The sequence below is a fragment of the Mobula hypostoma genome, chromosome 3 (genome assembly GCF_963921235.1).
Source record: "Mobula hypostoma chromosome 3, sMobHyp1.1, whole genome shotgun sequence".
In the NCBI taxonomy this organism is placed as follows: Eukaryota; Metazoa; Chordata; class Chondrichthyes; order Myliobatiformes; family Myliobatidae; genus Mobula; species Mobula hypostoma.
The window spans coordinates 231,343,248-231,356,351 of NC_086099.1; the positions used below are offsets into that span (position 1 = coordinate 231,343,248).

At 41.8% G+C, this 13,104-nt stretch overlaps 1 protein-coding gene across 1 annotated transcript in view; it reads right to left on the bottom strand.

The window, feature by feature from the left end:
- The window catches only part of LOC134343791 (epiplakin-like), a 40,738-nt gene extending 29,964 nt beyond the window's left edge, over positions 1 to 10,774 (bottom strand). The window contains exon 1 of the mRNA XM_063042524.1: positions 9,640 to 10,774. The gene's annotated coding sequence lies outside the window, so the exon portion shown is untranslated. The remainder of the gene's footprint in view (positions 1 to 9,639) is intronic.
- Between the last annotated feature and the right edge of the window lie 2,330 nt (positions 10,775 to 13,104).

Genomic DNA, 13,104 nt, shown 5'->3' on the forward strand with positions numbered 1-13,104 from the left:
GTTAGTTATAATGTATGAGCTTAGATTCCACCCCCACTTAGATGTCACAAACGTTGGAGGTTTTGACATGTTGTCGCAGTATGTTGTGGGAAACTAAGATGTAGTAAGTGTGATGGGGAACATAAGTATGAAGATTGTGAAGGTGTAAAGTTTAATTGTTGTGACTGAAAAGGAGAACATAGAGCAGCTTATAGAGGATGTGAAGTGCTGAAGAAGGCAGCTGGAGTTCAACAGGTTAAAGTACAGTTAGGAGTGTCTTATGCACAGGCCTTGCAAAAAGTTGAACCGAATGTTGATAAAATATTACTGGTCAGAGAACAATCTGAAGTCGGATGCTAAATGTCAGTATCATAGTTTTCTTACTACAGATACCTTTCTAGTTGATAAAATCAAGTTTGTGATGTTTATAATGGATGTAGCGAATTGTACTGTTCAGACGTCTAGTCATAGTGTGAAAATTAAGATTGTGAAAGCTGCTCAGAAGTATCTTGTTATAACTGGTGTTATGTGGGAAGCTGGAAATAAAGCTCTGATGGGTGGGATGCCTGTATTTCAGTCTCTTTGTGAAGGTACAGAATGGGCATAAGAATACTGCAGTGGAAAACGAGAACCCTGATATCCAACGGTCAAGACTTAAAGTTCATTTCTGATTTACCAAATCCACCCGAAGTTATATGTATTCAGGAAACCTGCCTGTTGCCACATTTAAGTTTTTTCTTTGCAGGAGTATAGTGTAATTAGGTGTGCTAGGTTAGTTGGTAAAGGGGTGTAAGTTTTGTAAGGAGTTATGGAAGTGAATGAAGAGTATGGTGCACTTGTAGTAAAAGTATTTGATTCAATGGGTAGGGGTATTAAAGTTGTAAATTTTTACAACCCTAGTGGAAAGCTTTTGATTCTTTTGTTAAAAAGCATATGTAGCTCTAGCACACTGGGGATTGTATAGTGTGGAGATTTTAATGCACATGGTTCATTGCGGGGTTGTTCTGAGAATGATGTTAATGGTTCAGTTTTCAAATAATTTTTTGATATTTTCCTTTTTGTGTGGCTTAATGACGGGAAGGGTATGAGATTTGATGTTCAGAATAGTTCTGAAACTGCTATAGAGAGGACTTCCGGGTCATCAAGGGAATGGCGGCGTAAGGAAAAGGTCTCTCGACAAAAAAGAAGGTAAACTGCCCCAAAATTGAATTTAGACAAATACTTAATATTGCATAACTATATTAATAAAAGGGGCAAGGATGATGTCTAAGAACAAGAATAAAAAGTCCGCTTCGAAGGCTGATAAACATAAAGAGACGCAGCAAGGCGACGGGCCTAGCTCCCCCACGGCAAGCCAGGACGGAGATAATGAGGGGGAATCGGTGACTCTGTCTTTGATTCTCGGAGAGATTCGCAAGTTCCGACAAGATAACAGCAAACAGCTGGAAGATATTAAAGGAGAAATAGTAAAAACTAACTCGCGGATAGATGAAGCCGAAGCGAGGATTGTTGGAATTGAAGAGAAGCTACAAAACGCCGAGGAAGTGATAGCAGAAATGCTGAAGCTGCAAGACCAGCTCCAGTGGAAGCTAATAGATCAAGAAGGCCGCTCGAGAAGGGAAAATGTGAGGATTTACGGAGTTCCCGAAGGAACCGAAGGTAAACCCGGATTGATGATTCCCTTCGTGGAGAAGCTGCTTAGAGAGAACCTTGATATACCGGCCGCAAAAGACCTACAGATAGAAAGGGCTCACCGCGCGTTGGCACCACAGCCCCCGGCAGGCGCCCAGCCCAGCTCGATTCTGATCAGATTTCTCAGTTACAGAACGAAGGAAGAGGTGCTTAAAAGAGCATGGCAAAAGAAAGGTTTCATGTGGAACAACTGCAAAATCAGTTTAGACCACGACTACGCACCGGGGATTCTTGCCAGACGGAAGGAATATACGGAAACACGGAGGGTCCTGAAGGAAAACAACATCAGATTCCAGACCCTGTATCCAGCTCGGCTGAGAGTCTTTTACGACGAAGGGACAAAAACTTACGCTACGGTGGAGGAGGCAACGTTGGACCTGGCGGACCGGGGACTACCTATTAAAGTTATCACCCAACCGGAGTCGCTACTGGAGAGGATTTTGCAGAAGTCGTGGCAGTTAGTGGGGCGAGGACGCTCCACTCGAACCAGAGTGTCAAACTACAAGGAAAAGCTGCAAATATTCAGACGCGAATGAACAGAGAATACAGATTAATTAAGAGAAATGACTGAAAAGAGTAAATCGGACTTAAAAGTAAAATGAAAACTGGTAACTGAAAATAAACTAGGTGGAATAACTTGAATGATAGCAATATGGTCGAGACATAAATAGGAGAAAATTCTCTATGATTATTCAAACTGCTGAGGGCCCTCTAACACAGGGTGAAGATAGAAGTTATCCCTCTGAACTGAGGCGGGTCGGTGCTCAGGCCTCACTGTGGGAAGTCGGGAAAAATTTTCAAATGTTATACGTTCAGAAATGTCTAGGGTGTGGTTATATGTCTTGGTTTACTGTTGAGAAGGGATTGCTTACTGTTTGGTTAGAAAAGGAGAGTGCTTTTTTTCTACTAGAGAAAAATGCAAACTGAATTGGTAAAAATAATTTCCTATAATGTTAATGGGGTTTTGAATCCAATTAAAAGAAATAAGATTATGTCTAAATTGAAAAAAGAGAGGGTACAAATAGCTTTCCTCCAGGAAACACATATGAGCCAATCTGAACATGGAAAATTAAAAAGAATGGGCTTTAAGCATATATTTTATTCATCATATCAGTTAAGTCACAAAAGAGGGGTAGCTACTTTAATATCAAGTACTCTTAATTATGAACATATTTCAGAGACTAGAGACAAAGAAGGACGGTTTGTAAAAATCACAGGAAGAATAGAAGGTACAGAAATAACATTGCTGAATGTTTATGCTCCTCCAGGTAGTGAATGGTCATTTTATAGACACATTTTTGACCTAATGGTCAGTTCTCGAGGGGTAGTAATTTGTGGAGGGGATTTTAATATTAGATTAAATCCTATATTAGATTCTTCAAGAATAGTTACTCAGAATAAACCTCTGACTCGGAAAGTGAATTCATTGATGGAGGAGTTGGGAATTATAGATGTCTGGAGGGAATTACACCCTACTAGTAAAGATTATACATATTACTCTTTCCCTCATTCAGCCTATTCAAGGATAGACTATTTCTTTATCTTTAATACAGATAGACTCAGGATAAAAAACTGTAATATTGCAACAATTGATCTGTCGGATCATAGCCCAGTCTCTATGTCTCTAATCCTGGAAAGGAAAATGAGGAAAACACTATGGAGGCTAAACTCACATATACTCAATAACCCGAAAGTAATGGAGAGATTAAGGGGAGAAATCAAAGAATATCTAGACCTTAATGACACGGGAGAAACATCACCAGTGATATTATGGGATACATTGAAAGCTGTACTGAGAGGGAAAATTATTTCCATTATTACTCACATGAAAAAAATCAATGCACAAAAATTAGCAGACCTTCAAGGAAAATTAAAACAACTTCAAGTTGTAGATAGCAACAAAAGTAATTCAAATCGAAAACAGGAAATTAGGAAATTGCAAAGTGAAATTGATGATATTTATACGTTGGAAACTCAAAGAAATTTTCTTTACCTGAGACAAAAGAATTATGAAGTAGGAGGTAAATCAGCTAGATTATTAGCATATAAATTATGAAAACAACAAGCAGACAATACAATTCATAAAATAAAGAATCCAAAGACAAAGCTTGTGGAGAGTACAATAGGGAAAATTCAAGAGAGTTTTGAAACATATTATCAAGAGCTGTACTCCCAACCTCGGGCCCCCAATGAGCCCTATATAGACAGTGTATTGAATTTTTTAGATCTACCTAAACTTACAGATTTACAAAATGAAAGTTTATTAGAACCAGTAACTGTCAAAGAACTGAACGTGGCCATCTCTAGGTTAAAGGCTGGAAAGTCCCCGGGTTCTGATGGGTTTACCTCAGAGTGGTACAAGTCCCTGAAGACACAGTTAGCCCCATTACTACTTAACACCTTTAATTGGATCTTGCAGAGAGGAGAAACTCCACCTTCCTGGAGAGAAGCGATTATTTCAGTTATTCCTAAAGAGGGTAAAGATAAACTAGAATGTGGCAATTATCGGCCAATTAGTGTTCTTAATTTAGATTACAAACTATTTACATCTATATTAGCGAGCAGATTGGAAAAGCTCTTACCTGGCCTAATCCATTTAGACCAGACTGGATTTATTCAACAAAGACAAACACAGGACAACATAAGGAGAACTCTGCACATATTAGAACAGGTTAATAAGAACGAGACAGAGACAATTGTAGTAGGATTGGACGCTGAGAAAGCTTTTGATTAGGTTAGTTGGGCATTCCTATACAGAGTGTTAGGAAGATTCGGCTTTCAAGAAAGGTTTATTAAAGTAATTCAGACTCTATATGACAGCCCAACAGCCCGAATTAAGATAAATGGGGACCTCTCTGACTCCTTCATTTTAGAGAGAGGCACTAGACAGGGATGCCCAATTTCTCCTCTCCTTTTTGCGCTATATATTGAACCACTTGCCCAACTAATAAGACAGAGCGAAATCGTAAAAGGTATCAAGGTGGCAGGGATTGAACAGAAAGTGGCGTTATTCGCAGATGATGTTTTGGTTTATCTGAGTGAACCAGAAAAATCATTTATAGGATTGTTTACACTGTTGGATGACTTTGGGAAAATATCAGGTTATAAAATAAATGTAAAGAAAACGCAGGTTATGTCCCTAAATTATACACCATCCAAAAAAATTGCAGGATACATACGATCTTAAGTGGGAAGCTAAATCATTAAAATATTTAGGAATAACCCTGCCGAAAGAGCTTTCAACACTGTCACAGGTAAATTATGGGCCATTAATCTCAGAGGTAAAAGCAGATATGCATAGATGGAATCTTATCCCCTTTTTAAGTTTAAATTCAAGGATAAATACTATAAAAATGAATATTCTTCCTCAGTTATTGTATCTTTTCCGTACTTTACCGGTGGAAGTGGATGATAATCAATTCAGGGAAGGGGACAAATGGATTTCCCGCTTCATTTGGCAAGGAAGGAAACCTAGAATTCGATGTAACACCTTACAGTTAGGGAAGGAAAGAGGAGGTATGGTTCTTCCTTGCCTGAGAAATTATTTTTATGCCTCACAGATAACCCCTCTGTTATATTGGTGTAATAGGGAATATAAGGCTAGATGGAAGGAAATAGAATTTGGATTAGTTGACAGTTTTCCTCTTCAGGCCTCAATAGCTGACAAAGGATTGATGGCCCAGTTGGAAAAATTTAATAATGCTTGGATAAATCTTACATTAAAAGTATGGCAGAAGGTGGTTAATTCATGTGGAATTAATAACATGCTAAAACTCTTTAGATGGTGTGCATATGATACCGAATTCCTTCCCAACAGAGGAGATAAAAGATTTGAGCTATGGATAAAGAAAGGTCTTACAACCTACCTCTCATTTATAGATAAAAGAGTATTACAAAGTTTCCAAATCCTGCAGGACAAACATGGCCTAGAACATAATGACTTTTTTAGGTACCTTCAAATACGAAACTATGTTAACCGGAGTTGTAGATATACAGACCTATCAAAAGTAGAATTAGAATTTTTCAAGATTCTGAATTCGGCTTGCAGTTCAATACCTAGTAAATCAGTTTCTCGCCTATATAATGCACTCTCCCATGCTAAAAATGTAAATACACTGTATATTAAAGAGAAGTGGGAGAAAGAAGCGGGGTTGGTACTTTCAGAGGAGGCTTGGGGGAAAATCTGCAGCTTTCAATGGTCCTCGACTAATTCTTTGACTTGGAGAGAATATTGTTGGAAAAACATTATAAGATACTTCAAGACCCCATATCAGGAAAAATATAAAGATACAAATGTGATGTGTTGGAGAAGGTGCGGCTCCAAGGAGGCAAATCATTTTCATATTTTCTGGGATTGCCCTAAATTAAGTCTATTTTGGAAGGTATTCATAGAACATTAGTTAAGGTACTTAGGTCCCAGATACCTCTGAACTTTGAGACGCTCTATTTGGGGCATGTATTGTTCCTTGAACAGAAGGAAGATATAAAGTTGCTGCAGGCCCTCTTAGCGGCAAGTAAGAAATCAATCACTAGAAAATGGCTAAATCCAATACCACCTACATTAGAAGATTGGTACGAAATTATCTTGGAAATATTTAAAATGGAATAGTTGACTTACTCCCTGAGAACTCAAAAAGAAACATTTTATCAAATCTGGAATAAATGGATTGAATATATAACCCCAATGCGAGCAGACTTTAGATGACTCTCCTAATGATTTATATTGCTCTTCTCATCAACACAGTAATATTGCTAACGTAAACACCCCTAGTCTAAATGTTTGTTTTTTTTGGAAAATAGAGAATTAACACAAGTAAAGGGAAAGATTTGGGAAAGGGATAAAAAAAAATGAAAAAATTAAGTAAATAAGTACATAGGGATTGGATAATTATGTCTGCGGGCAGGAACAAGCAGGAACAAATTGGGATATAAACACCTACAATGGTTGGTATATTGGCTTGTATGCAACATTTTGGACCAGTGGAAATGGTCCAGAAGGGTTGTATGGAAACTATTATTACCATTTTTCTTAACAACTAATTTCATTACTTAGCCTAATAGGTTGGATTTACCACAGTACATAATTATCTATTTAAATGTTTATTTTCCTTTTATATCATCTCAATGTGTACTTAAGAATGTATAAATAATTGTAGTTTTATACATATAAAAAAAATGGAAAAGGTAAAAAAAAAAGAAGAAACTGCTATAGATTAACATCAGTTTCGAACATCCTGGCTTGAGTGAGTGGGATGGCATGGGAGATGGTGGTTCCCCATTTTCATAAGCTTGGGCTTGGATTTGTGTAGGGGATAGGAAGCCACTTTTACAAGGTGGAATTTTAGTAAAGCAAATTGGACTTCAATGTGATGAACATCTGTCAGGGCTGAATGTTGATGATTTGGATTTTTGAAATGGAAGGTTATGTCACATTATTCAGCAAATAGAGGTTGAAATGACTCCTGTTAAAAAGGGCATGAGTAGGTGAAAGGCTGTAGCATGGTGGACTGAGGAGTGTGCAGAGGCAAACGGGGAGAGAAATGAGGTGTTTAGGAAAGTTGAAGATCAGTCTCCGAGTGACCTTATCGGTGAGGAAAGTGGTGAAGGTTGCAAAAAAGATTCACTGGAGGTCATTTTGAGATGGTATTGGAAGAGATATTAAACTTGGAGGTGTTTCGGAAATAAGAAAAAAAGGTGGTGGTGGGGAGGTAGAATTGTATTGATTAAAGAAGGTAATATGATTTTTACTGAAACGATTACTGGTTCGGTCACTTGATGTAATCCGTAACCATGGTAATTTAAGTGAGGAGGCGAAACAATGTAGGAATATGGCTTCTGGTTCTTAGATCCCAGTCGACAGGCCAGGATAAAATTAAAACACTTAAAGAAGAGACCACCTGGCCTGCCTGAAATTCAGTCTCTTGCTCTCCTGAATACAAGCCAGGTTCTTGTGGTCTGTTCCTATGACACAAAGGTTCTTGGCCCCTTCGAACCAGTGACGCCATTTCTCCAGAATCAACCTGTCCGTGAGCAGCTCTCTATTACCAATGTCGTAAGTCACCTCTGATGGGGTTAATCTCCTGGAAAAGAACACAGATGGGTGCAGTTTACTGCCCGAAGGTGTCCATTGAGACATTGCCCCCACACTGATGGTTGAGACGTTCACCTCCATGATGAAGGGAAGGTCCGTGTTAGTGTTACCAAAATGGGAGCTGTTGCGAACCATCATTTGAATTCTGCGAAAGCAGCCCCCGAGGCGGAAGTCCAAATAAAAGGGCCCGTGGATCTCTTGGTTAGTGCTGACAGTGGAGCTGCCACTGAGTTGAAGACTTAGAAAATTATGATAAAAATTGGCAAATCCCAGGAATCACTGGACCTGTTTGACAGTGGATGATAGTGGCCCATCTCCGATTGCCTGCATCTTACTGGGGTCCTTCTTGCGATTGCCATTAGAGATGATAAAGTCCAAAAAAGAAATAGTGGTTACGTGAGATTCACACTTCTCCAGCTTGGTGTAAAGTCCATGATCAAGAAGCCTCTTTAGGATATCTCTGACGCACGTGATGTGCTCCTCCATGGACTTCAAGAAAATTAGGACGTCATCCAAGTTGACAAGGGCGTACTTGTGGAGAGCATCCCAGAGCCCGTTGTTCATAAAGGCCTGGAAAACTGTTGGCATGTTCACAAGGCTGAAGGCATGACCAGGTGCTCCTGTTGGTGTGTTGAATACACTTGCCCTTGGAGAATCACAAAAGCAGTGTTTACAGGTGAAGAGGGTAACAATTCTTGACTGTTGTGCGATTCAGTCCTCTATAATCAGTGCAAGGCCACAGATTCACATGCTTCTGCACGAAGAAATCGGTGCCGGCTGGAGAGATGGAGGACTGAATGAATCTCAGGACAGGAACTTCCTCAATATACTCTATGGCGTTACTGTGCCTGAGAGCACGATGGAGGACATGTAGCTGGCAGTAGATCTATTGCATAGTCATAGGATCGGTGCGGTGGAAGAGTTGAGGCCTTCCCCTTACTGAAAACCTCTTCCAAATCCTTGTAAATGGGAGGGATTTCTACTGGCTTGGGTGCTATACCTACCCCGGAACCTCCCTCCGAGGGTGACCTCTGAGACCACGTCGGTGGTGAGGGTGCTTCGGCTGATCTCAGAGTCTCCTCCAGAGGTCTACAAGAGTCTTCAGTGAAAACAGGAGTCAAATCACAGTCCAAGTCCTTGTCTGTCTCCTCAGACACCGGCAGTGAGGTGCGAGAAACGATAATTCATTTCATATTCAAAATACTGGCTTGTACGTCTGCTTATTATGGGCCCCTGCACAGAGAGGTGCAGGGGAATGAATGGATTGACTGTTTGGCCAAAAAAACAAGCTGTTAAAAGTTCAGCTGTGGATGTGGCTATTTCACTTATCGATCAGAGCTTGGTGGGCGAAGAATCAAGGGATTATGGCAAGAATTGTGGGCTAATTGGCAGAAGGGGGACACCTTTACAGAATACATAAAATTGATGGGAGAAGGGGATAAGACAAGAAGGGAAGGAATTATATTGACTCAGTTTAGAATTGGGCATACTATGCTTAATTATTCCTTGTATCTTTTTGGAAAACATCAGAGTGTGTAGATTTTTTTCATCATTATGAAATAGTTGAGCACATTCTTTTAGCATGTGAAGCATCTGAGGTTTAAAGAAAGCAAATGTAGGCTGCACTGCTATCTTTGAGGGTTGATAGTTTTCATTTAAAAACTTCACTAAGTTATGGGAGTGACTTTAATATAATTCACAACATTGTCTTTCATTATTTACAATCTATAGGAGTTTTTGGGGCAATTTAGTTTTTTTGATCAAGGTTTTATTTTCAAATCTACATCACACTCCAGTCCAGTTGGCGGCAGTAATTCACCTGTAAATTGGACTGCCAACCACCATTAAAAGTCAGAAGGAGGAGGTTCGCTACTCACTTGTAAGCTGACTCGTGATTTTGTCTGATGTTTGTTTCTGTGCTCAGATTCTTGATCTAGTTTGATAGCATGTCTCGATCCTTGCCACAGATACTCCAGCATTTGGGTCCAAGCCATTCTCATCAAGGACTCTCGTCACTGTACGACTGAGCCAGTACGAACCCAGCAGGGTATCAGTCTTTTGCCCGCTGTGACCAGCCATAGCAAAGATATTTCCCAACAGAGCCTGGGGATACATGACCTCCAGGTAGCCAATGGGTCACCTTTTGCAAGGAGGAGGCCAGAGTGGTTTTGGAGAACCAGTGAGTTCTGCTCCAGAGCCAGTACAACTTCCAATCCCAGAAATATTTGACAGTGACCTGGGCTCCTTCCACGGCCTCCTCATCCAGCGCTCGTTAGTATTTGAACTCCAGCCTCCCGGTTCCTTTCAGAGCGTGGAAATGTGGCCTTCATTATCCCTCTTCTGACTGGGAAAGCCCTGGCCTGGGCCACCGTGCATTGGGAACGTAGGTCGGAGATTTGCTCAGACTTAGAGCAATTCATGGCCGCCATGAGGGAGGTGTTTCATTACCACGCCAGAGCAGGCCCAGCCTCAGACCGCCTGATGAAGGTTCGACAGGGGACAGTCAACGGCCGACTACTCTATGGAATTTTGGAACTTGGCCCAGGAGAGGGGTTGGAAATGGAGAGGCCTTGGCCATGCTATATTCCCAGAGATCTAAGATAAACTGATGGATGTCCTCTCCTTGGGAGAGCCAACAGACAGCTTGGAGGCTGTCATCGACCAGTCCATCCGTCTCGATAAGTGTCTGGCAGAGCGTAAGTGGAACTACATGAAGTCGAGGAGTGCTACCCTGAGCCTGGAATCAATGCATCATTGTTCCAAACAACCTGTCACCCGCTCAAGATCCAGCTGGATCCTTGTAGATTGGTTGCACTAGACTCTCCACTGATGAGATCCTGCTCCACTGATCAGAGTCAAGGTTGCTGCTCTTACTGTGGGGAAGCAAGTCACCCGCAGGCCAAATGTCAGAAGCCGCAGCCATCTGGGGAACTGCTCTTGCTCTGGGATTCTTTTGGCCCTCCACCTCTCCAGCCGGTGCTGGCTCCTTCATACAGGAGGCGGACGGGGGTCTGTGGCCTTGCATTCATTAGAAGACGGAATCATATAACAGTCAAGAATCGTTATCCTCTTCACTCATGAGCACTGCTTTCATGATTCTCCAAGTGCAAGAGTATTCCTGAAGCTGGACTTGCAGAGTGTGTACAACCTGGTTCACATTAAGGAGGGCGATGAGTGGAAAATGGCATTCAACACACCGACACAGGGCCGCAAGGGTACCCGGTCATGCCTTCAGCCTTGTGAGTATGCCAGTAGCTTTCCATGCCTTTATGAATGGTGGGCTCCAGGATGCTCTCCACAGGGATGCCTTTGTCTACTTGGATGACATCCTAATAGTCTCGAAGCCCTTGGAGGAGCAAGTCTCTCTCATCGGAGATATCCTAAAGAGGCTTCTAGATCCTGGATTTTATGTCAAGCTGGAGAAGTCTGAACTTCATCTACACACTGTTTCTTTTTTGGGCTTCCTCATCTCTAATGGCAATCTCAAGATAGACCCTGGTAAGTCCATCGGTGACTAGTGGTGTGCCTCAGGGATCTGTTCTGGGACCTCTACACTTCGTGATTTTCATAAATGACCTGGATGAGGAATTGGAGGGATGGGTTAGTAAGTTTGCTGATGACACAAAGGTTGTTGTGTTGTGGATAGTGTAGAGGGCTATCAGAGGTTACAATGGGACATTGATAGGATGGAAAACTGGGCTGAGAAGTGGCAGATAGAGTTCAACCCAGATAACTGTGAAGTGGTTCATTTTGGTAGGTCAAATATGATGGCAGAATATAGTATTAATGGTAAGACTCTTGGCAGTGTGGCGGATCAGAGGGATCTTGGGGTCCGTGCCCATAGGACACTCAAAGCTGCTACGCAGGTTGACTCTGTGGTTAAGAAGGCATACGGTGCATTGGCCTTCATTAATCGTGGGACTGATTTTAAGAGCTGAGAGGTAATGTTGCAGCTATATAGGACCCTGGTCCAGACCCCACTTGGAGTACTGTGCTCAGTTCTGGTCACCTCACTACAGGAAGGATGTGAAAACCATAGAAAGGGTGCAGAGGGGATTTACAAGGATGTTGCCTGGATTGGGGAGCATGCCTTATGAGAATAGGTTGAGTGAACTCGGCCTTTTCTGCCCGGAGCGACGGAGGATGAGAGGTGACCTGATAGAGGTGTACGAGATAATGAGAGGCATTGATCGTGTGGATAGTCAGAGGCCTAAGGACTTTCTACAGATGCACGATTGAGAGCATCCTGACTGGCTGCATCACTGCCTGGTATGGGAACTGTACCTCCCTCAATCGCAGGACTCTGCAGAGAGTGGTGCGGACAGCCCAGTGCATCTGTAGTTGTGAACTTCCCATGATTCAGGACAGGTGTGTGAAAAGAGCCCGAAGGATCATAGGGGACCCGAGTCACCCCAACCACAAACAGCTCCAGCTGCTACCATCCAGGAAATAGTACCGCAGCATAAAAGCCAGGACCAACAGGCTCCGGGACATCTTCTTCCACCAGGCCATCAGACAATAGACAATAGGTGCAGGAGTAGGCCATTCAGCCCTTCGAGGCAGCACCGCCAGACTGATGAACTCCTATTTATTATAAATTGTTATAAATTACTATGATTGCACATTGCACATTTGATGGAGATGTAACGTAAAGATTTTTACCCTTCATGTATGTGAAGGATGTAAGAAATAAAGTAAATTCAATTCAATTTAATTCAATCTTGCCTTCTCCCTGTACCCCGAAACACTTACAAATCAGAATGTATCTCTGCCTTAAATTGGACTCTGGCACCATGCCAGAGGACTGGAAAATTGCAAATGTCTCTGCACTCTTTAAGAAAGGAGGAAGGCAGTAGAAAGGAAATTATAGGCCAGTTAGCCTAACCTCAGTGGTTGGGAAGGTGTTAGAGTCAGTTGTTAAGGATGAGGTGATGGAGTACTTGGTGACACAGGACAACATAGGACAAAGTCAGCATGGTTTCTTGAAGGGAAAATCCTGCTTGATACCTGTTGGAATTCTTTGAGGAGATTACAAATAGGATAGATAAAGGGGATGCAGTGGATGTTGTATATTGGGACTTTTAGAAGACCTTTAATGAGGTGCCAGACATGAGGTTGTTTACGAAGTTAAGTGCTCATGGCATTACAGGGAAGTTACTACCATGATTAGAGCATTGGCTGATTGGTAGGAGGCAGTGAGTGGGAATAAAAGGATCCTTTTCTGGTTGGCTGACAGTGACTAGTGGTGTTCAGCAGGGGTCAGTGTTGGGACCACTTCTTATGCTGTATATAAATGATTTAGATGATGGAATAGACGGCTCTGTTGCCAAGTTTGCAGATGA